Below are 22,382 nucleotides of genomic sequence, written 5' to 3'. Positions count from 1 at the left end.
TAGGTAGAGTTGCAGAAGCTCGAGGAAGCCGGAAAGTGACCCTCCGGACGAGTTTCGGAAGCTACAGATTCCGTGTTCGGTGGTGGCTTCTTCTGCGGATTCGAGAAGAGTTGGAATGTCCAGGTTATAGTACATATCTTCTATATCTAGGGAAAAGAAGTCTAAGTTAGGAGCACCAGCGTGAACCGGTTCTAGGGCGTTGATAAGTTCCTGAGAGTTTTTGATCCGATAAGGTTATGAGGGATGTACGCCGGAAAGAGGTTTCTGGAAAAACGTGGCGAGGTGCTTCTGCCAGCATCCTCTCTCGGATACTATTGTGCGGAGGGGGACGTCCGGCTTATGCGTTTTAGCGGCGAAGAATACTTGCAGATACTGGTTGGCTGGAGCTGTTACCAAATTTTTCATTTTCGGTAGGTTTAGCTGAACGCATAGTTCTTTCAGTTTGCTGCAGAGGGATCCTGAAGGCATCTTCTTAATGGCGGTGAAGCTCTTTTCGACTGCGGCTTCATCTTTCGCTTTGTACATTTCGTCATCAATTACTACGAAACTTCCTGTTTTACCAGCCTGGAGGAGCTTGAGAATTTTTTCTCAAATTTCCGCTACAGCCGACCGAATGTTGACACTTGACTTTTTGGCCGGGGGGCTGGATGGCAGCAGACTGAGCGGGTCGCTGACCCCAAGAATTCCTGTCGTTCTTGTTCCGGTATGACTGCTGCAACCTGGTGGATGGCTACCAGGTGGTCGACCTTCGAGACCGGAAGGTCTGGTGCGAACTTAGGTCCTTTTGAAAGGAGAGCCTCTGTGTCCGGGGACAGTTCATCCGATCGCGGTTCACGCGAACGAATGCATTGGATGCGCGCCTGACTTCGCAGGAACCAAGACAAGAGGGGGACACCGCAATCGCCACGGACGTGAAATCATCGAATCTTTTCTCATCCAGAACGCAAAAAACAACGTTTCATCGACCTCAGTAACCTTATCAAGACGGGAATTAGAATTCCTCAAGCCGGAAATTGAAAAATATCGCAACTCCCCGTAAATACACGACATCCCGGTAGTTCTGCCCGTGCCTCGTGGTTCCCTTTTTCTTCTCCTATCACCCCCTTCCATCTACCAGTTTTCCCTTCCCCTTTATCAACTTTCCATCTCCCAAGTTTCCTTTCCGTCCCCCATATAATCCTTTCTATCTCCCTGTTAGCCTTCCCCCCTTATCAACCTATCTTGTATTATTTTTGTAATATTTTTCTTGATTTTGTAAGTTTCAAGTCGGCATTGAAAAAGTATATTTTATCCAACCAAAATTAATGTAAGCTTGTAATGGCTCTGTAATATTGTATTTGTGTCCTTACAAATGTCTGTGTATATTTGTGCATGTTTGTAGGTTTAATAGTGTTGCTGTAAACACGAAATTACAGTGCACCACACAAAAGGCGTTACAGCTGTTTGTGGCACAAAGAAAAATAAAACATTATTATTATATTATTATTATTGTTATTGTCGGGGTCTCGCTCAGGGTGCAAGTCTTTGCCATAAATAAACGTCGTTTCTAAATGAAGGAAAGTGGTTGTCCTGTGCTTGTCCTCTGTGTTTTATTCTTTCAATTTTATATACGTCAGGTCCCTTAAAAAAAACTTTAAGGGACATTTCGGACCTCTGAGAAATTGTTGAAGGGTACGTCAGTACCTGTCAAAAATCCTGGTGGGCCCCGGAGACGATTATTCGTTAGGGAGTCACTTGACACCCCGACATCATGAGGTGCCACGACGTCACTTCACACCGCGACAGCACCTGTCACATTATGGCGTCACTTAGCAACGTGGTGTCACTGCCAATATATACGACGGACATCCTAGAACGTCATCAATGATTCGACCCCATTTTTAACATTTTGCAAAAATTGCGCTGGTGCAATTTACCAAAGTGCTGTGGATAGAGGGTACAAGCTAAGAATTAAAATATCAGCGGATGAAGTTACCTTGTTCAATATAAAACAAATATAACCTGGTTTGGGTAATTTAAGGCGGCATTTAACATGATCAAATTTATGAAGGAATAACTTTTCTACGAGAAACAACATTGTTTAAACTATTGTTCGTATTTTTTCCTCAAGTCCAACTTTTTTCAAGAGGAGACGGAGATGCCGAAATCAAAACCGGTGACTTGCATTTGTTCATATATTAAAAAAAAAAATGTTCATCTTTGAATGTAACCTTAGTTGGTAATTTTGAAATTATAAGCTACGCTTAGAGAGAAGTCTTATATGAGTTAAAAAAAATCTAATTTTGAATTGTACAATTGCACACCCCGCATAGACATGTTAGTATCTCAAAGCACTATACTATGGCATCGCTTGAGGTGTAATCACAGTATATGGAGTGGAATGAATGGAGATGCTGACAGCGAAGCGGTATTGACACTAGGCAGAAATCCAGCAGATATCAGAACGGAGCGCATTACGCGAGGAAAACGTCACCTTTTGCGATGCAGATCAGTGACGTCAGCTTCCCCGAGGATCCAAGGGGAGTTGGTCGGGAGGTCCAAAAAAACCACGTTTGATGGCGGATCAGTTTATTTTTTATTGATAGGCTGTCGATAAATCTTTAGCGCGAAGTGTAGAAATTGAAAAATACATCCGCAGTGGTGTCAAGGGGGAAAAATTCGAACTTGAAGTGCAAACTCTGGCAACCTCCAGTACCTCGTCGGTGCGAATGACGAGGTGCCGGGGATGCCATAAATGTATTTATTTGACAATTTAACCCCCCCCCCCCCCCCACCCTTACCCGCGGAAATGTTCGAGGCTTCCCGAAGAGGGAAGAAACATTCATAAAACTTTATTTTAGTGGTGGATTTTATTTTCCGAACCTTAAGCACATAGCTTCATTATTATGAAAATTTAGAGCTATATTACAGCAATAACAACGGTTGGCTTCGACGGAAACGACCGGCTGAAACAAGAGTCGCCTGCTTTCAAATTAGTGCTTGCGGTGTCCATCGGGAGATGGCGCCACAAGCACGAGTCTCGTGCAACTGTGCTACCTGTGTCGTAGCCTGTCGTTCAAAATGTACCGGATGTTGTTTTATTGACGAAAAGGCAAACAACGCACAGGAAACGGGGACTAAAGGAAGTTCAAACAGGACAAGCGCTGATACTTATATTATTCTTGAACAGGAGTGGTGTTAGGTCTGGGTACTAAACCAACTTAAACACCCGAGGCTAAAAGTCATACTGCCCTTGCTAAATTTCTTTCTCCCACGTAAACTAGTGCCGCCATATTTCAAAGGCACTCCGACATTACGCTGCCGAATCCCGAACGTCAAATGTGGTTCTAATTTTGAAACGCACAAAGTTCGCAGGCAGCAGGTGTGCTTGCACGCCGTATATAGGAATTATGTGCAAACTTGAGTTAGCAATATTTTCTGACACGTCGACGTTACCAAGATTTACACCAATTCTCCTCCACGAAGGGTCGAATTGATAAAATAAAAACTGAAGTGTGGTTTAACAAAGTTCCGATTCCCGGATGAAATATAACGAGGGGTCGAAGATGTAATCAAGTAATGAACAAAATCGACGAAACTAATGAGTTGGTTCAACCTTTAGAATTCATTAACTTCGTCTTCTATCTTTTTATTTTTTGCATACCCACTTTTGTAATAGCCCAGTGGGCTACCAGTATCAATATATGAATAAATGAATGGACATAACATTTAGTAATTTAACTTTCAATTGAGCGTCTCATCTGACTTATATTTTCGCGTTTAAAAATTGTAGCATACGGGACGGTTCTCCTCAGAGCAGTTTTAAATATTTTGGTTAAAAACAATGAACCGGGGCTCTACAGAAAGAAATACGCGAGTTTTCCTGCTAGTCACTAAGTAATTTTTGATAAACTAAGAGATTTTTTTTTAGTTTGTCTGAAGTAATATTGACGCAAGTTTTGCATACGCGAGCCATTTAATTCTTCAAATGTTTCAAAAATTCTGAATAAAACTAGAAATGAAGTATCGATTTACTCAGAATAGAAATGCGCACGGTGGGAAAAGGAAATTTTAGTAAACCGTGCCCTAAGGCTTTGTGTTGCTAGCAGGAGCTCGTGCCGTCAGTTTGAAGCATGCCCGCTAGACCAGCCCGCTGCTCCCCGCGCTCGCCCGGTCGCCCCGGAATTCGCAGTGTACGGTCAACTAAAACTCTTTAAAGTCACGCTTACATGTGCAGTCCGCGTGCAAAAGCCAGAATTCAACCTTTGTTTTAGAATGACGGGCAGCACAACAATCTCATAGGTCACGAATGCTTCATGTCAGTCTTGTTATAGGTCACTCAGTCTATACAATATACGAACTCCGAAACGAAACTGTTGGAACGGGGAAATGTTACACAGAGTTTGTAGGTGTGAGCATCGCTACGCCTCGTGTTAGGCGCTAGTAAAGAAAGAACATATTGAATCGACTGTAATAAGCAGATGTGCATCAAAAAGTCAAATTTCCAGGTTCTAAACCTTTGAGGGTCAAACCTAATCTGTAAAAAGTGAAAAGCCTATGACGCGCGTGACCTGAGTCGAAATAGGTACCATGGGGCGGCACAGTGCTATCGTCTGTGCTCGCTGGTGTGCCTAAATTATTGTTTCCAACTGCTCGCTCGAGCCCGTGTCATGTGATTCAGGGGCCGGGTGCCTGCAATACAAGCTGCCAAGAAAACTGGAAAGCGTTGATCGTCGACAGGCGCCTCCGCATCTGTGTCCGCTTTCCTCCTTGCCGACAACATGACGAATGCGCACTTGCTACGAATGTGAGGAGGCGTTAGCTATTCTAAAATTGCAAATGCTCTTCATGGTTCGAGTTGCTCTCTGACTTAAATCTAGGTTTTAACGTGCTCGCTAGCAAACCTTTAAAAGTGGGACAAACTCAAATTATTCGGAACGTTTGTAATTTAAAGCCGGCCACCTCAAGCGAAGGCTAGTTTCAAGTGGACATTCGTAGCGTCGTCACGTCGGGAGGAAGACAAAGGGACGAGGGGCGGAGACCTTTGTGAACAGTCAACACATCCTCCCAAGTCGTATTGCAGACGCGATACATAAACAACGTCACCCTGATCGAGCAGTTAAAATCCACTCCAATCTTGGCACACTGTTGTGCTCACTGACCGTAAGGGTTCCGACAGAGAGGGGGAACTTTGCTCTTGCGTGTTGGCGACTTTATGAAATACTCAACTATGAGAATACATTTTACTTCGCTTGTTCGCATTGGACAGCGAGCGTACAGCGCCACATCCTTCCCAATCTTCGTAGTAACCCAGTGTCCCAGAGAGCACACGCGCAATGTGCTATGTCCAAGGTGTGGCGATGTCGCGTTGCGCTGGGGAAGCGGGGTGCTGCAGGAGCTCCGAGTAAACGGACTGGCCAAGAACGGAGAGACGGCTGTCTCCTCTGTCTGGAAAGATTTCCAGGATGGCAGATGGCGGTAAACTTTCCTCTCCACTCAAGAGAAAAAACTTTGAGGATGCGCGCGTCCAGCAGTACGAACTACGCAAAACCTGTCGGCACCAAGGCCATTGGAATTTCGCGGAGTAAGATATATTCCGCAGTAAGGTCGTAAAGTATTTGTTTTATCAAGGCAAACCGGCGACCGCGGAAGGCGCAAGAGCGAAACGAATACTTCGTAGTTTCTTCTCATTCTTAATGCCAGTTCATACAGCAAGCGCGGACGATAGCAGCGCCGCAGCAAGGGAACACTCCCGCTTCGGTTTGGTGAGGGGTGGGCTCTGAACTTTCGACAAATACTGTATATGGCGCCATAAGCTATGATCTGTCTTGTACACGATATTTAAAACAAAATTACTACTACTTATCATGGTTCTAAATTATGCAATTAGATTGCATGATTACTTGAACCGTTACTTCAAAAAGTAACCATTACGTTTCGGATTACTTCAAATGTAACAAACTTCATATTTTTTGGTAATCAAATCCGTTGAAGACGGAAAAACAAGGACACAAAAGAAAGGACTGGACACAGCACTGACTAACAACTGACTTTTCCTTTTTCCTCTTTCCTCAGTTGGTACATACTAACAGTATGTGGTACCAGCTAGATCAATTCAAACCCGTAATTCAGTCATATCTTTCTGCGGTCTGAAAACGGGCTTTTCGCGTTGTGCACTATTCGATTGGATTCAACGGATTATCAGCTACTCATCTTCTGAATCTGCCAGTTTTGGTAGGCCGTCCTCGTGTCGGTAACTTGGTTAGAGAATTCGTTGCTAGGAAGGTTGTGGATAAAAAGGGTTCAATTAGGAAGGATATGCTAAAATAGTGACGATTACAAGCAATCTGATCATTTTCAAAAGTAACCAAATTACTCTGCTGATTACTACATAATAAAAGCAATAAAATACTTACGAATGTACTCTAAAAAGTAATCGATTAAATGTAATCGTTTATATTTCTAACGAGGATCGTACAGGTCACTCTAAGAGTAGCAACCTGATTGACAGGCGGTGTATTGTTTACCTCAGGAACATACCCGCCAAATACAATGTCCTTCGTTTTGCTTTCTGTTGTTGTCATTACACAATATATTGGTGCGCAGATGCAGTGCGTATAGACCTTTCTAAAAAAAAGGGCTCCTGGCCGGCTGTATTTTCAGCGTTCGTGTCTATGGTGCGTGAGTTTTTTCAATTTCCGAAGCGACAAACACGCGCGTGGTGGGCTGAGGACTTGTAAATATTGGAATGGAGGCACCAGGCCTGTTTGATTTCAGTGGCGATGTGGGATGCCAGTGAAGAGAGTATGGTTCGTGCAGACGCGCCACTTTCTACTGTTGGTTATGTTTCATCGGTGTTTGTTTTTCTGCTTTATAGTATGATACCTCCAAAGACAGCCGAAAGAAATAGGAATATGACCGTCTGAAAGCCCTCAAAATATAGAACATACGAATAAAAAAATATATGCGACAAAAAGCAGAAACTTTGTAACTTCTGTACGTAGCCCCTCCGGTAATTCTGTGTACATTTTTTGCAACGTCGACACCACGACCTCCCAGGCGCAACGAAGGCTAACTACTCTGTCGGCCTGTTCCGACCTCTGGGATATCGCCGACACAAAGGCGAGGCGCGTCGGAAATGTTCGGTCACAAGACAGCTCTCTATGGTCAAAAGCAGCCAAAAATAGCTGGAGGCAGGTTAAGGGGTATAGGGAGCCTGAGGAACCACCGCAAAGTTATTTTTATGATAATACCCTCAATTTAATGGGCTTAAGTGTTTATTTTTAGAGCTAATCTCGCGATTAAAGTAATGGCTGAAAACGCGAGAGCCGCTCAAGTACTGAATACGTAGATGTCTATATAAAGTAAAAAAAGCAAAAAAGATATGTATATTTAAAAGTCAAAAGCCAAATCAAAAGCAGATACCTCGAGCAGTGCACATGGTGTCTGCGATTGCGGAAGACCGGATAATAAGAAAGCGGTGTATTTTTTTTTCCTTAAATATGGGTACAAGTTGGTCAATGATGCTAGTCTGTACGACTAGAGAAGACCTTACTTTGATCCCAGAACGAAATATTTTGCGCAAGTTGCATGAAAGGACACCCAATAGATAGGCTGCAAGTGATCCCACACTCCATTCACGAATATATCGAACGTCGTTTGTCATTAAAGGGTGCAAGGAAAATCCATACATGGCTTAGTTCTAAATGCCTTTTTATGGCAGTTGGCAGTTGCACAGCATAACAAACTATTCGAGCTATGGAATGCACAGATTTAAAGCTGCGATGGAGTGTAATAAATACCTCCAGCCACGCTTGCTTGTGTACTCGCTTCTTTGTACTGAAACCTACTCTCCTATTATATGTGTGTATAAATAAGTGTCTATTTATCTGTATATTTGAGGGCATGTGTCTAATGGTATCTTTTTCGTACTCCTGCAATATTGCATGGTGCGCGTTGCAGGTCCAATTAAAAAATGAAAATGTATGCTAGATTCCACAATTTTAATATGTTTATTGAAAACGCAATGAAACTGTTACCAACGAGCTACGTACGCTCACCGGTAACCCAAGGCATTGTACTTAAACCTACTGCAGACAACGAAATAAAAACTGCACAAAAAAGAAACCAAGACCAAGTGAAAAAAAAAAAAAAACATTGAGCACCGGCTTAAAACTGAAATGTATTGAGAAAACACAAAAACCCGCAAGAACACGAAGAAACTACTACAACAATGTTTTGAACAAATCTCTTCACACAGGCCCCGATATTATATCTCGCTTTTATACAGCGCAATTTGTGGAGAACTGATGCACGTGCCCTCCTCGCTTCGTTCCATATATGTCTCGTAAAATTCTGTTGTCATTTGGTTGCCATGCACCGTCAAAAACTCCTTGTCAACAGAACTGCGGAACACAGCCCACCGTAAAAACGTTTCCGTCACAATGACGGGAAATGTTTTGGGAGCTCTATTGACAAGCTGATTCCGTCAAGATGACGGCAGGCCGTCATTTTAAAAATACGGTGTTTTGTGTCACTTTGACACCCCACAATTAAGCCTTCAATTCTACATTGTATCGTAATTGCAGCCTTTCTTTTGACGTCTTAATTGGAAATTTGAAATACAATTGAGCAGTTAAATTAACATTCTAACGTTATCTCATTACACTATCAAGTCTCAATTGGACGTTTTCTTGTCGATCTGAAATACAATTTCGTCATCAATTTCACTAGACTCTGCGCTAAATTTAGCGTAAATATTTTCCCGCTAAATTCAGCGGAAAATTTTTCCGTTAAATACAGCGGGGAAATTTTTCAGGCAAATTTAGCGAGAAAGAATTCGTCGCTAAATTTAGCAGGGAACGTTTTTCGCTAAATCTTGCGGAAAAAGTTTCCAGCTAAATTTTGCGGGCAAATCTACCCATAATCCATGGCGCGGTTGCGGTTATTAGACGTGGTCTAACCAAGTACCTAGCCTAATCACGCATTATGTGGTTAGCAGTCTAAGAAGTAAAGAATAAAAAAAAAAGTTCGCAGGATAGGCAATAGAGCTTTTTCAAAATTCTGCGCCATAGCATGTCCGCCATTGCTTGCTCACATACACTGAGCACGTATTGGACACGAGGATTGTGTCAGCGTTCGGCGTGAACTCGGCTCAGCTCTTACTAGAACCGAGTGTGACGTCAGCGCTCGGCGAAGACTAGGATTCAATCACGCGCTTCGTGAGCAAGCAATGGTGGCAGCCAATGTTTCTCCAGAGACTTTTGAAAAGTGTCCACTGCTCACCTTGCTAGACTGTGCCTCGGGACCCTGGCGACATCTCTGCTAAGTATGGACCTTTTGGACTGTTCATCAGATTAGTCAATAGTAACTGTGATCTAACCAAGCATCTCGTGTTATCTCACACGCTTCCCAGGTGCTGGAGCCCACTTGCATACCACAAGCACAAGGACACGTCCCGTTTTAGAGCGCAGCTCTTAGGTGCCCGTTTCCAGGTTGAGCGCCGTCGACATTGGCGTCGGCGTCGGTATAATCGCGCGTTGCATCAAGGGACGTTTACGAGGGTAAAATTTTCCCGCTAAATATGGCGGGAAAACCTTTCGCTAAAATTGGCGGGAAAGTTCTCGGCTAAATTTAGCGGAACAACTTCCCCGATAAATTTACCGCAAATATTTCTTCGTTATAATTAGCGAAGAAATATGCGCAACGTGACCTCAACTGCAATTCAGTTAGCCCGCGAAATTAAGCTGGAAAATTTCCTCGAAATTTCCCCCTAACTTTGGCGGAAGAATGTTGGTAAACATCCGGCTAAATTTAGCAGGAATATTTTCTCGCTAAATTTAGCAAGGTACACGCAGCCTACTTTAACAACATTCGCCCAAAAGTCTGAGAATTTGGGTAGCAGCGTAGCAGTTGGTTTCCCAAACTTGAGCTTCTTAAAAGCCAGCGTCCGCGGGTACAACAACCACAAATTCTTCAGAATAGAGCTCTCAACGTAAAGCAAAACTGAGCACCACACACACTGAAGGCGGCAAAAGCTGACGCATCCCGAAGCACCCGGACTATCTTCTTTCCATCATCCGCACTTGCAAAATATCGAGTCAGTTTACGCCTCCGTACCACCTGAGCAGCGTCATGAGCAGAAGTCGCTGTTCGTGAGGGTCCCTGAAGGGTCTCGTGGTGGCAGTCAGCGTTGTTACTGCCACCGAACTGCTAAAATGGGCGCAAATTTTGTTTTTGTTAATATATGCAAACAAACCACTCAACGAACACAGTCGTTCGTGATGGAAGGCAGCGTTGAGACTGCCGTAAAACTGTTGGAACGGGAGCCCATAGTGCTTGTTAGCATCTGCAGAGCAGAAGGTTTATCCAACAAAGCCAGGTATACGAAGTGTCAAGCCCCTTTCTGTCAAAACAAAACAGTGATATAATATTAAATTATTTCTTTCTATCAAAACGAGGGTCGGTCGTCCGGGGACTGCCGTGTTACAACTGTGACCTGTCTGATGAGAAAATAGCATAGCGAGGCCGAGAATTGAGGATAAAATTTAGCGACACAGCATTTTTCTGGAGGCACCACATTGCTTTGACTTTTCAATGTAAGAAGCTACAACTTCTCACCGGCCGACGTTTTGGTGGTTTTCTGATATTGCTTGGCTTGCTGTGCGGAAACACCGTCGGGATCGCGTTGTGCCTGAGCTTCTTGCGGTCGATACAACCCTTTTTAAATTCACTATCTTCAAAGGCCACCTAGAAAATGGGCATGTTACAGATTTACTACGCTTGTTGAGAGCAACGTCAGCCTTTATACTCCCTTTTTACCTTAGGATCGAGCGAAGTCAAAGCCATAAGGAGAGCGAACCCAACGATTGGCACATTCCTGAGTCGCACGCGAGCTCTTGCAGTGTGGGCGTTGTTTCACGCTCGCAAATAAGGTGCAGTGAAGTTGAGTATATAAACACAATAAACTTACCTCAGGGAGGCGAGAACTCGATGCCGGCTTCCAGTTAGCCCTCTTCAATCTGGCCTCCCAGAGTGTGCTTCTCGGGCGGTTTTCTTTCCCTTGCGGGAATCGGTACATTTCAGAACATTTGTTTTTGCGCTGTTCGAGCAGCTCACGGCACTGCAGCACCCCATTTTCTTCAGACGTATCGTCTCACGTGCTCAACAACCATTTCCGTCCTTGTCTTTCGCCCTAGGCTGGCTCTATCGAGAGTTTTACGCTACGTGTCTGCTACGGGCAGCGAGCAGGCGCGAGACACACAAGATCGGAACACAAGATCGGAGCGCGACGCGCCTAGTTGCCAGGCTTCTCGGGCGGCCAGACTGGCGGCTGGATCAAGAGACCGCCGAACTCTCCCAGTAGAGAAGGCTCTGGTGTCGCCGACGTGTTTTCGTACTTTTCTTGTTGTCGACGTGTTTTCGCTCAAGGACCTTGAAGGTCGACTGAACGATGAGTTATAGAGGGCTTTCGCCTTAATAAAGGTGTTGGTTCCCGCAAGAGAGGCGCCGCAGTATTGTGAACTGTGCTATTACCGTGGTTGCGACAGTTGCTTCAAAACCGTTAAGTTACCAACGCAGATATGAATTTGCGCGCCATTTGGGTGGGGGGCCAATCGGAAAAAAAAATAACAAGAAAAGAAAAATTCGAATTGTCTGCATATTTATTTCGTTGATAGTTTGAGTCCTCTCGGTCAATTGTTACCACACACCGACAGACGCGGACAGATTCTTCTTTAGGACCGTAGCTCATGCACGATGGAACGCTAGTCGCATGGTCGCATTATCCGAGAGTTCTAGAAGTTTTCAGACGTCGGCGCTCTAGCAGACGGAGGAAGCGCAAAACGAATGCCGACGAGCAGTTTTCATGTCCGCGTCTTTCGGGCATTGCAGACGACGACTGGCGGCTGTGGAATAACAGACAAGAACGGAGGCTGCCTCGCGTATGCTTGCACGACTAGCAAGCGGTGTCAGACGCCAGCCTAGACGCACCGGATGTCGCGAAAGGAAGACACTAGGCTTCCGAGCGTGTTCGGCCTAGCAGCTTAGACAATTCAATAGTAAGGGGCGGGGCCACTGATCTGTGGGCGGGGCTTAGAGCGGGCCCGGACCTCCAGCTAAATTGCACCAAACACTGCAAATATTGCTCAAAAGAATATTTATTTAGTGGAAAAATTTTACATTAAAAACATGTCCCATACAGGCTCTTTAAGAAAACACTTTTGTTTTCATTGCAGTGCCCTTTTTAGGGCTGTGCAAAAAGAATACGGTAAATGCTGTCACGTCCAAAAAAAGATTACATCTCCTCCAAAAAGAGGTGCGAGTTGCGATGCGCCCGTCGGGTTTCACTTTCCACATCGACCACTCAAAGATCGCAGATTTCGTCAAGGCCTTCCTGCCGTCGTCTAATCCCCTTTTTCTTTTCCCCGGAGATGAGGGATTTGCATCATCGGAGCTCTTGACGAGAGCCAACAGAGCGCGTGGGTGGCTGTCATGACCCACGTGATGAACTGACTCTAAGCCGCTCTATAGGAACGCAAGTATAAAAAAATCCCTCCCCCCCCCCCCCCCCCCCCATCCCCCCCGCGAAAAAAATATTGCAAAAGCAGACAAACTAGGGAAAAACCTCCACTTCCGCTACTGAAGAGGCGGTGACTGTGCAAACATTGTCCTGTTTGAACACCGCTCCATAAAACTGTCATCAGAAACTACGACAAAGGACAAACACCAAAGTACTCTTTGGACACTCAGAAGACGGTCCGAGAAATGACAGCATAGGTCCGTGACTGCGTCGACTTCACACGCCATCTTATGCAGTGCTTTGTAACAACGTATAAAATTCCGAAACATTCGGTAGTAAAATCGTTAGCATTGTTTGCATCGTTTGATTGCTGACCTGGTTCACATTGATAAGAAGACTATACGACATTTTTCACATAATCAAGTGATCATTCGCAAAGTCTGCGCTGATACCCGGTGTCCAAAAACCTCAATCAGGAGGATGAAAATAGCCGGAACCACAATTGTGCTGACTTTACAAAATGACAGGTAACTGAACTTGAGTTGCTGGAAAAGCTCATCACATGTAACCAAACATGGCGGGGGAATTGGCAGATGCCAATTCCCCCGCCACAGAAAATAAAAAGGGCAATAAACAAACTGTAAAACAAGGTTAAAAAGAAACACATAGGTATACTAAAAGGGTTGCCAGATGATGACGTCCAGCACTCTTTCACCAATACATAATGCGCGTGCTAGTATGAAACCGGGAAAGGGTGACGTTGAAGATGTAACTATTGAGTCATAAAATTGCACGCATAATTTACACTTTTGCCACCAGTATTTTAATTAAATAGCATCACCCAGAAAATAAGAACTGTCACTAAAAAACTGTGCAGTGTTAGTTTCACCTTAAAATTATACTATGCATCGCCAGACGCTTGCTCCCCGCCCAAGTGTCGCTCTAGCGGTTCGCACTAGATGCCAAAGCTTCCGAACTAACCGTTATTTATTTCAGACATTACAAGATAATGTTAAAAACTTTTATTTTATAAAATTATTGTCGAGGAAAGAACAATCACGTGGAAATAAATGGCGTTAACTACCGCAAACGGACTTCATTTTCCCACTTGAATTTTCAGAGAATCATTTTGAACTTTTGAATTATATAACGGCTAGCCTTGAAACTTTGACATCCGGACCGAACCATTAGCACTACTATTAGACTGAGACTGAGCTTGCGCCAATGCCTAGATCAATATTGCGTAAAAAAAAAAATTAGTTTTTGTGCGGTTATTTTGGACATTATTATTATTTAAAGCCAGCATTTTGCTCGAGTAGTATATATCGCATTATTACAACCCGATAGGCTTTGCTGCACACAATTTGTCGCAACAAATTCTTCTCAATAAACGCTATGAAACTGAGGTACCATTCAAGAGGCGTTGTTTAGAAATCAGAAGGCAGACCTGGCATCTTGCTCGAGATTGGACGAGGTTCAGTCCCGCAAGATATTTTTTACATTTATGATTACAATATCTTCAGCCCAGATCCGGTATGTACACACTACGCAATCGAAAAATCAAGATTGAAGCTCCGATCTTTTTGAGGTTGACCCTGAGTTCTGGAAATACATGCTGGAGTGGCATAACTACTATAGAAAACAACGTGCGACGTCACCTCTGCGCTATAATTACAACGTAAATATATTTATAGCATTTTGTTTGTTGTTTCCAATAATGCACTATGCTGTTCACGTCGGAAATTGCTCTACCAACTCGTACGTCATATGATAATGCATGGTTCCTTTATTACTACAACCACAGCATCATCTTTGTCATTCAGAGTTGTCGAATATGAGAACTTACTTACCAAACTATATTTAAGTAGACCACTCTAAAAGTTGACTGGACATGTATGTCCCTAAAACGTACAGGTCCCGTCAAAGTAAAACGGAGCGCCGGAGCGGCGACCGAACTGCATCGCCGCGCTATCTAGCAGCGCCGGCTGGAACTGATAGGCTACACCAGCGCATGCGAACGTGCCTTCCGCTGGGGCCTCCGTTTTCATCTTCCCACCCACACGTTATCGGTGGTTCGAGCGGCGCAACGCTCTTCCTAAAATCGACGCCTGATAGCACAAGGAGCGGTACTCACCGACAACACTCGCCCCTCTCTCCCACTTGCCTTCAGTGTTACCTCCCCGTGCGAGCCCGAGCCGAACACCTAGCGGTGTTTATCAGAACAGCGTTTGGCAGCTCGAGACGTCGATAATGCGAGGATGAAACAAGAATGACGGAAGACGCCGCGAACGGCACGCGCGCATGCGCAGACGGCACCTATCAGTTGCAGCCGGAGCTGCTAGATAGCGCGGCGATGCAGTTCGGTCGCCGCTCCGGCGCTCCGTTTTACTTTGACGGCACCTGTACATATATGGTATAGTAGTGCAATATAGGCAAAATACCCGGGCAATTATAAACAATATGGTAAACTCGAGACTGCTAGTAAAAGCAAAACGCAAAGAAAGACACAAAAAGGTGATGCAACGTCTGCAGTTTGGGGACGACTGTAACCAATTTCTGCGCTTTTAGGTTTTCATTTTTTATTTTTAAGGAATATTTCAGATAGCGGTTAGCACTGTGTATGAGTGTATCTTTGGGCCACGTTGTTTGTTAGAGAAAGGGCAGTTTTAGTATTTGTTTGGTTCTTTCTCGGAGGTCAATTTTGGTTGTGTGTGTACAGTTGTAAACCCCTTGTGTTTAAGGACGGCAAGGTGGTGATTGTACTGAACGGTGACCTTTTGTGTAAATGTTTTGTTGCCAACGTAAGGGGAGATAGAAGACAGTACGTTACATCTAAAACCTTCAGCGAAAAGCTCATGCAGTCCTTTATTATATCAAATACAATTTGCGTGACATAGTACAACTTTTTCGGCTAAAACTTTCAATCTTTATGTTTAATAAGATAAGAAGAGACTAATCTGCATTTTTGGACACATACCTCTCTACACACACACAATACAATCTCCGACATGACACATATATGACTCCTTTGCTGAGGAATATTTACGGTACCCAACAATTGCCATATATAACACCAGATATCATAAGGAAGCGTCGAAACATTCATGAAATCTTTCAAAACTCTGGGTCTACCCACATGTATGTACATATAATTAAAAGGTATCTTCTATTACGTGCAATGAACAAAATATTCAGACATATAATGTAATACCTTTTACAACTTTTTTGTATGGCTGTTAAAATTCAGATGTTTATAGGCGCTTTCTCTATGCTGTATATTTAACTGCCTCAACTACGTTGTTGCTACTGGAAACAAATTATGTATCATTTTTCTTTCCTATACACTCTAGAATGTTTGTCATTAGGGCTTTTTTGCGTTGTGTTGAGCACTGTCAAGCAGACGAGGCCACGTCAGCAAAACATATCTGACCTTTGCCGTGTTATGGGAAACTGTAAAATCTGAATAAACACACAAACAAACAAACAAACAATCAAACAAAACAAACGGTTTATCACCGTTCTTGTTAAAACTGTGTGCTTGTGTTTTCTTTTTACCCTTTTGTTCTATTTTGCCCATTTGTTGTTGGGTGTTTTGCTTCTGGTGTTTGCAGTGAAGGCATTGGAGACATAGTATGCCACGCGTGCATGAGATATACTTTGAAGCTCGTTGACAGGTTGCCTTTTTTTCTCTTTTCCTTTGGGTTTTCCTTTTTCTAACCCAGTCTGATGATTACCATGATGTTCAACTTGCATTAACTCGCCTGCAGTCTCACCACTTTTAGTGAACTATGTGTCCAAAAATAATACACTTCCTTTAGAAATCGCACTCATGCTACAACAATCAGGTGGCCTAGAACACGTAAAACGTCATACTCAACACTACACCGGAAACCTCTCTACATGGCAGAGTATTTTACTGACATAATAGGGAGTTTTAGCAGGTCGTTTCCACACGAACGGTTCGTTCTCCAACGCATCCGCGACGCCACTGCGCATGCGCGCGCGAATCGTTCGGGGAGTCGGGATCGAGGCTCTTCTCGTTCGTTTCTCCCATTCCAGCCGCTGGAGTCGTGACCGCAACGCAGCCAGCACCGTTCACGACTCGGGTAAAAAAAAGATGGCGGTCGGTTCGGTGACCGCCTTCGCCGACCCAGCCGAGCGTTAGACTTAGGACAGCGGGAGGCGATATGCCGTCCTGTTAGTCTGCTTCATTTGAGAGCTTGAACCAAATCATTATGAGGGCTGCTCACAATGGTAAGCGATCGTGAATGCTGTAAACTGCGCATGCTAGTAAATTCTTGCGATCTGCGGGCAGACTCTGCCGTGCCGACCGCGAGCGGACGAAATGATTTGGTTCGACGGCACACAACGTGAACGATCGTTCAAGTTCACGATGACGAAGACACACCACATACCTTTACTGTCGTTCAGACACTTTTTACTCTATCTAGCTTCGCAGTTCTTGAAATTCCGACCGCCAAATGTTACGTCGGCCGTCTTGTTTACATCAGTCGCACGCCAGAAACACGAGCCGCCACCACTGTGCCCGCCACCGTCAAGGAGGGCCACCGTCGCCACGGATTTACATGTTGCAGAATGTTTCACATGTTTACTAGAAGATGGCGCCACCGTTAAGTCAGATCATCATCATCGTTTACACGGTCGCGCCACTTTCACGATTCGCTAAAGTATGTCAAATTTGACGTACGTTTTCGCGGAACGGACCAGCTGTACCGTTCGTGATTTCGGAACCGTGTGCTTAAAAAACGACTCGCTAAAACTCCCTAATATTCCCTGAGCTCGCCACTTGAAGTACGGGATTCACTGTTGTGCCACAGACGCGCGAAAATCTTTAAAAGCGGATATGTCACAGAAAGGCGCAAATGAAAGTCATCGTCGCGCTAAATGATTCAGCAAATGACTTACCAGATTCAGGCAGAAATTAAATCGACTTTAATATTCACTCTAAAAAACTGGAGTGTCTTCTTTCCCACAAAGCGCTTGGAACAGTCAATCGCTTCAACCTACGGAGGCATTTCAGCGAATTTTTAGGCCTAACTAAAGCTGTCCGCACACTGGCAATGTCCACGACGTTTCACCGTGCCCACAGCAAGAGTGCAGACAGGCCTAGACATGTGTTCAGAGCCCTAAGTCGCCGAGCAATCTCCGGTGATTGAAGCGATCAGCTGTCCCGACTGCTATGCGGGAAAGTAAACGCTTCAGATTTCTTGGAGTGTTGCAATGTCCAAGATAGTAATAAGTTCATAAATGTGTGTATCGCTGTAGTGAAAACTGGGGTGATCTACGAGAACCACAGCTGCTACGAAACACTTTTAAGTGCATTCTTCAATACTCTTTCCTCTTGACGCAGTTACAGGCATGGGCGCAGCAGTGGGCGCAAAGGCTTGCCCGATATGATGTTGTTGAACATCGACAACCACAACCGGACCATTACAATAGAATGGGCGAAAATATCTACTGGATGACACTGACTAAGCCCGATTTTGTTCCTTCAAGTCAGTAATATAGCACTTCACTTTTGCTGCAGGTTTTATATGTCATGATTTGTTCAATGTCTGTTTACCTGAGCTCATAAAGAAACCTCGTAAACTTACAGCAGACCGTCTGGTAACGAAACTAAGCGTTTCAAAAAAACGTCGGCTTTCATTCTGAGAATTCCAGAAGAATTCTGTTGTAGCTATTTTTTTCCTCAGATGCGACTATGTTGCTTTGTTTGTCTAACTAGAGGTGATGAATTAGTAGACGTTGTAGACAAAGAACTTCTTAAATTTCAGTCCCTTATATACGCCAAAATAACCCCAGAAAAAATCTGGTGTAACTGATATCCAATGTCTGCTGTATGCCATACCATACTCGGTCCAAGCGTGGCCGACACTACAGCAGAATGTAGCCAATCAAGCAGCTCAATAACTGCGTCATCATGGCCCTCGTCGTCTTTGTGCGTGTGCTAACAGCGGCTGAAACAATTCACGCCCTTAAAAAAATTAAGGATTATGGATCAGTCCTTGTGCATGAATGGTGGAGTTGGGGAGAGCTAGGGCATGGAGACGACGGGCGCCGTGACGAGGCACTTTTAACGCCCCTTGTTTGGCTTCATGGGATTGTAGCGTCGTCGACTCGACTAGATCCAGGTGTGAAACTGTATGTAACGTGTTAATATGCATATATATTCGTCAGACATTCGTCTTGTTCGGATAATGAGCACTATATCAAATATCTTAAAGCAATCAAGATACATATGACAAATTTTCACAATTGAGTCTTATTCATGCACTGAAAGCCTATAAACTTGTCTACAAAGAACGATGTTTTCCTGTAGTGGTGTTTAAAGGTTACGCAGTATATCAGTTTGACCTATAAGAACTCAAGCGCAATATGAATGGCATATTACGGCCTCATATACTTCTATATTCATGGGATGATTTTGCACTAGAAATACTACGTAATTTTACTTTGATCATACGCCGCGTAAGCTCACAATGTAGGAAATGCATGCCTTAAAGTAAAGTATTCCACTGCTTTAGTACGGCACTCAGCTAAATATGACATCAAATCAATCAATGAAACATCAAATAAACTCTCCCGGGTATATGTAACAGTAATAACGCTCGGCCGCTTGCAAAACTTTGTTTCTTTAGTGGACACTGCTTTTGCGAAAATGGTGAGCGCATTGACACAAAAAACATGCGTAAGCATTTGTAACCAGAATTACAAAAATATATGCAAAATTTCTATGTAATGGCGTAATGCATGTTTGTAGCGATTGTCCGTCTTGTGTGCCTACTCGTAGAAATTTCGTTGATTTTTGTTCGTGTTTATTATCATAATTGATATATCCATCTTTTTTTAATTAGTTAAGTTCTGTAAAGGTTTGTGGCATGTTCACTACTCAAATTTATTCATTCCATGTTAGGCTTCTAAATTTCGTCTTAATTAAATAGCTAGACGTACTTCATGCTTTTCCTGATTTGTAACTTGCAAACTTATAAAGCATGAGGACCTCTTGTAGAGAGCTTAACATTACTAGTATACTGTTACCAAAGAGGTTTCACCAGAGATCAGTTCCGTAAATAATATCTCAAATTTCCGAAGAGCTGCGTGACGGCTACAGGCTTAAGGATATATTTCTTAATTTTTTTTTTCAGAAAAAGAAGTTACTACGCTCTGGTTCAATGAAATACATCAGAATAATTATAACAACCCGCGGTACAACTCAAAGACATCGCATTTCACACAGATGGTGTGGAAAGCAACCCTATATGATGGATGTGGTTTATGCCTGCTCATATTATTCAAAGACGACATACGTTGTCTGCAACCACTGGCATCAAGGAAACATCCACAGAGAATATGCGGACAACGTTCGTTAATAAAATCATTAAAAGAATATGGCACTGCTTTTTACTAAGGGCTCATATCGTGAAGATTATTTCTTACATGAATTTGAGGGCAAAGTTGGCGATTCTCCCGCCAAACTCGTCTCAGTAATTCCAGAGCAGCTTCGAAAGTTTTCTGTGTAACTCTCTATGTTAAGGAGTGGCAGTCAAAATGCTGCCCCTGTAACGACTGTAGCTTCTTCCGACAATCAATAATGCCGAACGAATGAGGCTCTGCCATATAGTAGTATCCAAGACACATGTGGTGTCATTGGCTGTGCTTCGATTTAACTTTTAACGTAACTGAAGACAATCAAACAATTGTAAGGCTCAATTTGCCAATATTTCGCTAATTGACGAGGGCCACGTGCTGGAATCCGCAATGATTATTCCTAAAAGCACTAATCATTGCGAATTCCAGGCAAAATAATAAAAATTGTTTTATGGTTATTATTTTACACGATGAATTATGCCGGGTGTTTGGAGGCCTTCTGGTACCGGCTTTCGGTCTAGTCATACTTTCTCGCGTGCGATGAGACGTTGTGGCCCCAGTATGCAAATAGCCCTTTACCACTTCGGGATCTAAACTAGATTGCAGATTTCGCAGTATTTGCAAAGTCTAATATACATGCTATCTTCTGGAAATGGCCACTAACAGCACCGTCACACTCAATGCACTCTTATCATAAAATAATGATGTGTAAAAGATGAGGAAATATACGTGAACCGGAAGTGTGCCGGGTTACCCAATAGGTGGCGCGTCTGAGTTTATCGCGAAACAAAACAGTTTTTATACCCTCTTGTCCTGTCCCCCCTGGGCCGAATAAATGAAATATAACTTACATTAGTGTTGACAGACGGCAAAAAAAAGGCGTCAGTCGCATTCTGCTTCCTCAAATGAATATTTAGATACATGAAGATTACTGAATGGATGTATCCGGCAAATTATTTTGGATCGGGCAGCTGTTTGCGCAGCCTAGACATCGACTGTAATATCAACAACAGGACACCTCTTCTTTCATCTGTATGTAGCAGTGTCAACAACACGGTCTCTGTACAGTGCGCGACACTGTTAGCGCGAAGAAGCGATCGCCGGTTTTTCTAGCTTTTCTCTTTGGAACCAAGGGATGTCATCCAAGTTATTACTGCTACGAAAAGAGCTCATTTAGGCCTATGATGTAAACGATAACGTTTCGTGCCCGCTAATACTATTCAGAAGCAAAATGCGAAATTGCGCCGATGACGTGTTGGCGCTAGCAGTGTCGCGATGTGTACATTCGTTTACACGGCGCTTAGGAAAAACATGTTATTTTTTGTTTCCTTTTTGAGTCAGAAACGTGCACGGATATTTGAGCGTGACAATTGCACCCCCTAAGTAGTTATTCGTGAAACGTTTCCCCACACTCCGTTTATTGGTTTATTCTTTTCTTATTTTATAACGGTAATGGTGAACTACTTTGGCGGCGCTCTCACGCGCCTTGCAAACGCGACGGGCGAGGAGGATTGCAGAAGAAAATAGGAGATAAGACGACGGCCCAATGGAAGCAATTCACCTGTCAGTTCCGTCAAGTTGTTTACAGGACCAGTGTATAACCTTTCACAATATGTAAGAGTATACTCAAAAGGTGTAACAAGAACATGTTTAATGTGAGAGGTCACGGTGCATTCAATGCGCTTGATTGATTTAGCGAAAGCACACACACAGAGAAGGATGACAATCGCCTTCATGTTGCGTTTTTTCGCTGCTGGTTTGGCGCCATACGCTTGCTCCGTTAGTTGCGCTAGCTGTTTCCTTAAGGCTCTTTTATTCTCCAACGTTGAGCGCAGCGAACGCAGCTTAGCAAAAAACGAGCGTTTTTCATTGGCTGGCGAGCTGCAACAGAATATCTGTGAGCGTGGAGTGTCTGTGTGTGCTGCATTAAGCCGCATATGCTACACTAAATGTTTGAGTGTAACAGAGCCTAAAATCAACCAGGCGAAGTGGGCGCCACAATCTGGACGGAAAAACGAAAATCATGAGTGGCAAATATTTCCCGATGAGCTGTGGCGTTACCCTGCTCTCTTCTACGACGCGCTATATCAAGAAAAATAAAACTGCAATGTTCCCGGACCAATGTCTAATGCCTTTACCAATATTTACAGAGTTACAAACGTTTCGGACAGTTTTAGACCTTAAAAACGTTAAATCCTCTCTGCAAAATCACCAAAGGAGTTTATAATTTTTTTTTTTATAAAACATCTTTTGCAGATACATTCGTTTTACCGACCTTCAGTCTATGGGGCCTCTTGCCTCTACGCAGAGTGGAATGTTCATGTTAAGGTGCTACCGCGGAAGCTCCGCACATGAGGACACGCGAGGTTGACAGTTAGAAGCTGAGTAGTTATTAACTAATTAAGGTATTCCTAAATTTTGTTTAATCTAACGCGTATTTGATCTTTTGTTACTCGCAACAGTTTGTCCAACAAAAGTTCCTATCTTACTAAAT

The 22,382-nt window shown here is 43.6% G+C and overlaps 1 pseudogene; it reads left to right on the top strand.

Moving 5' to 3' along the window:
* The first annotated feature begins 14,111 nt into the window (after positions 1-14,111).
* On the top strand, positions 14,112-19,890 carry LOC120838920 (annotated as a pseudogene).
* The last annotated feature ends 2,492 nt before the right edge of the window (positions 19,891-22,382 follow it).

This window comes from Ixodes scapularis, unplaced genomic scaffold (assembly GCF_016920785.2).
Source record: "Ixodes scapularis isolate PalLabHiFi unplaced genomic scaffold, ASM1692078v2 PGA_scaffold6__148_contigs__length_123643588, whole genome shotgun sequence".
Taxonomy (NCBI): domain Eukaryota; kingdom Metazoa; phylum Arthropoda; class Arachnida; order Ixodida; family Ixodidae; genus Ixodes; species Ixodes scapularis.
The sequence above is the reverse complement of the archived record's forward strand: the minus strand, read 5'-3'. Positions and strand labels throughout refer to the sequence as shown.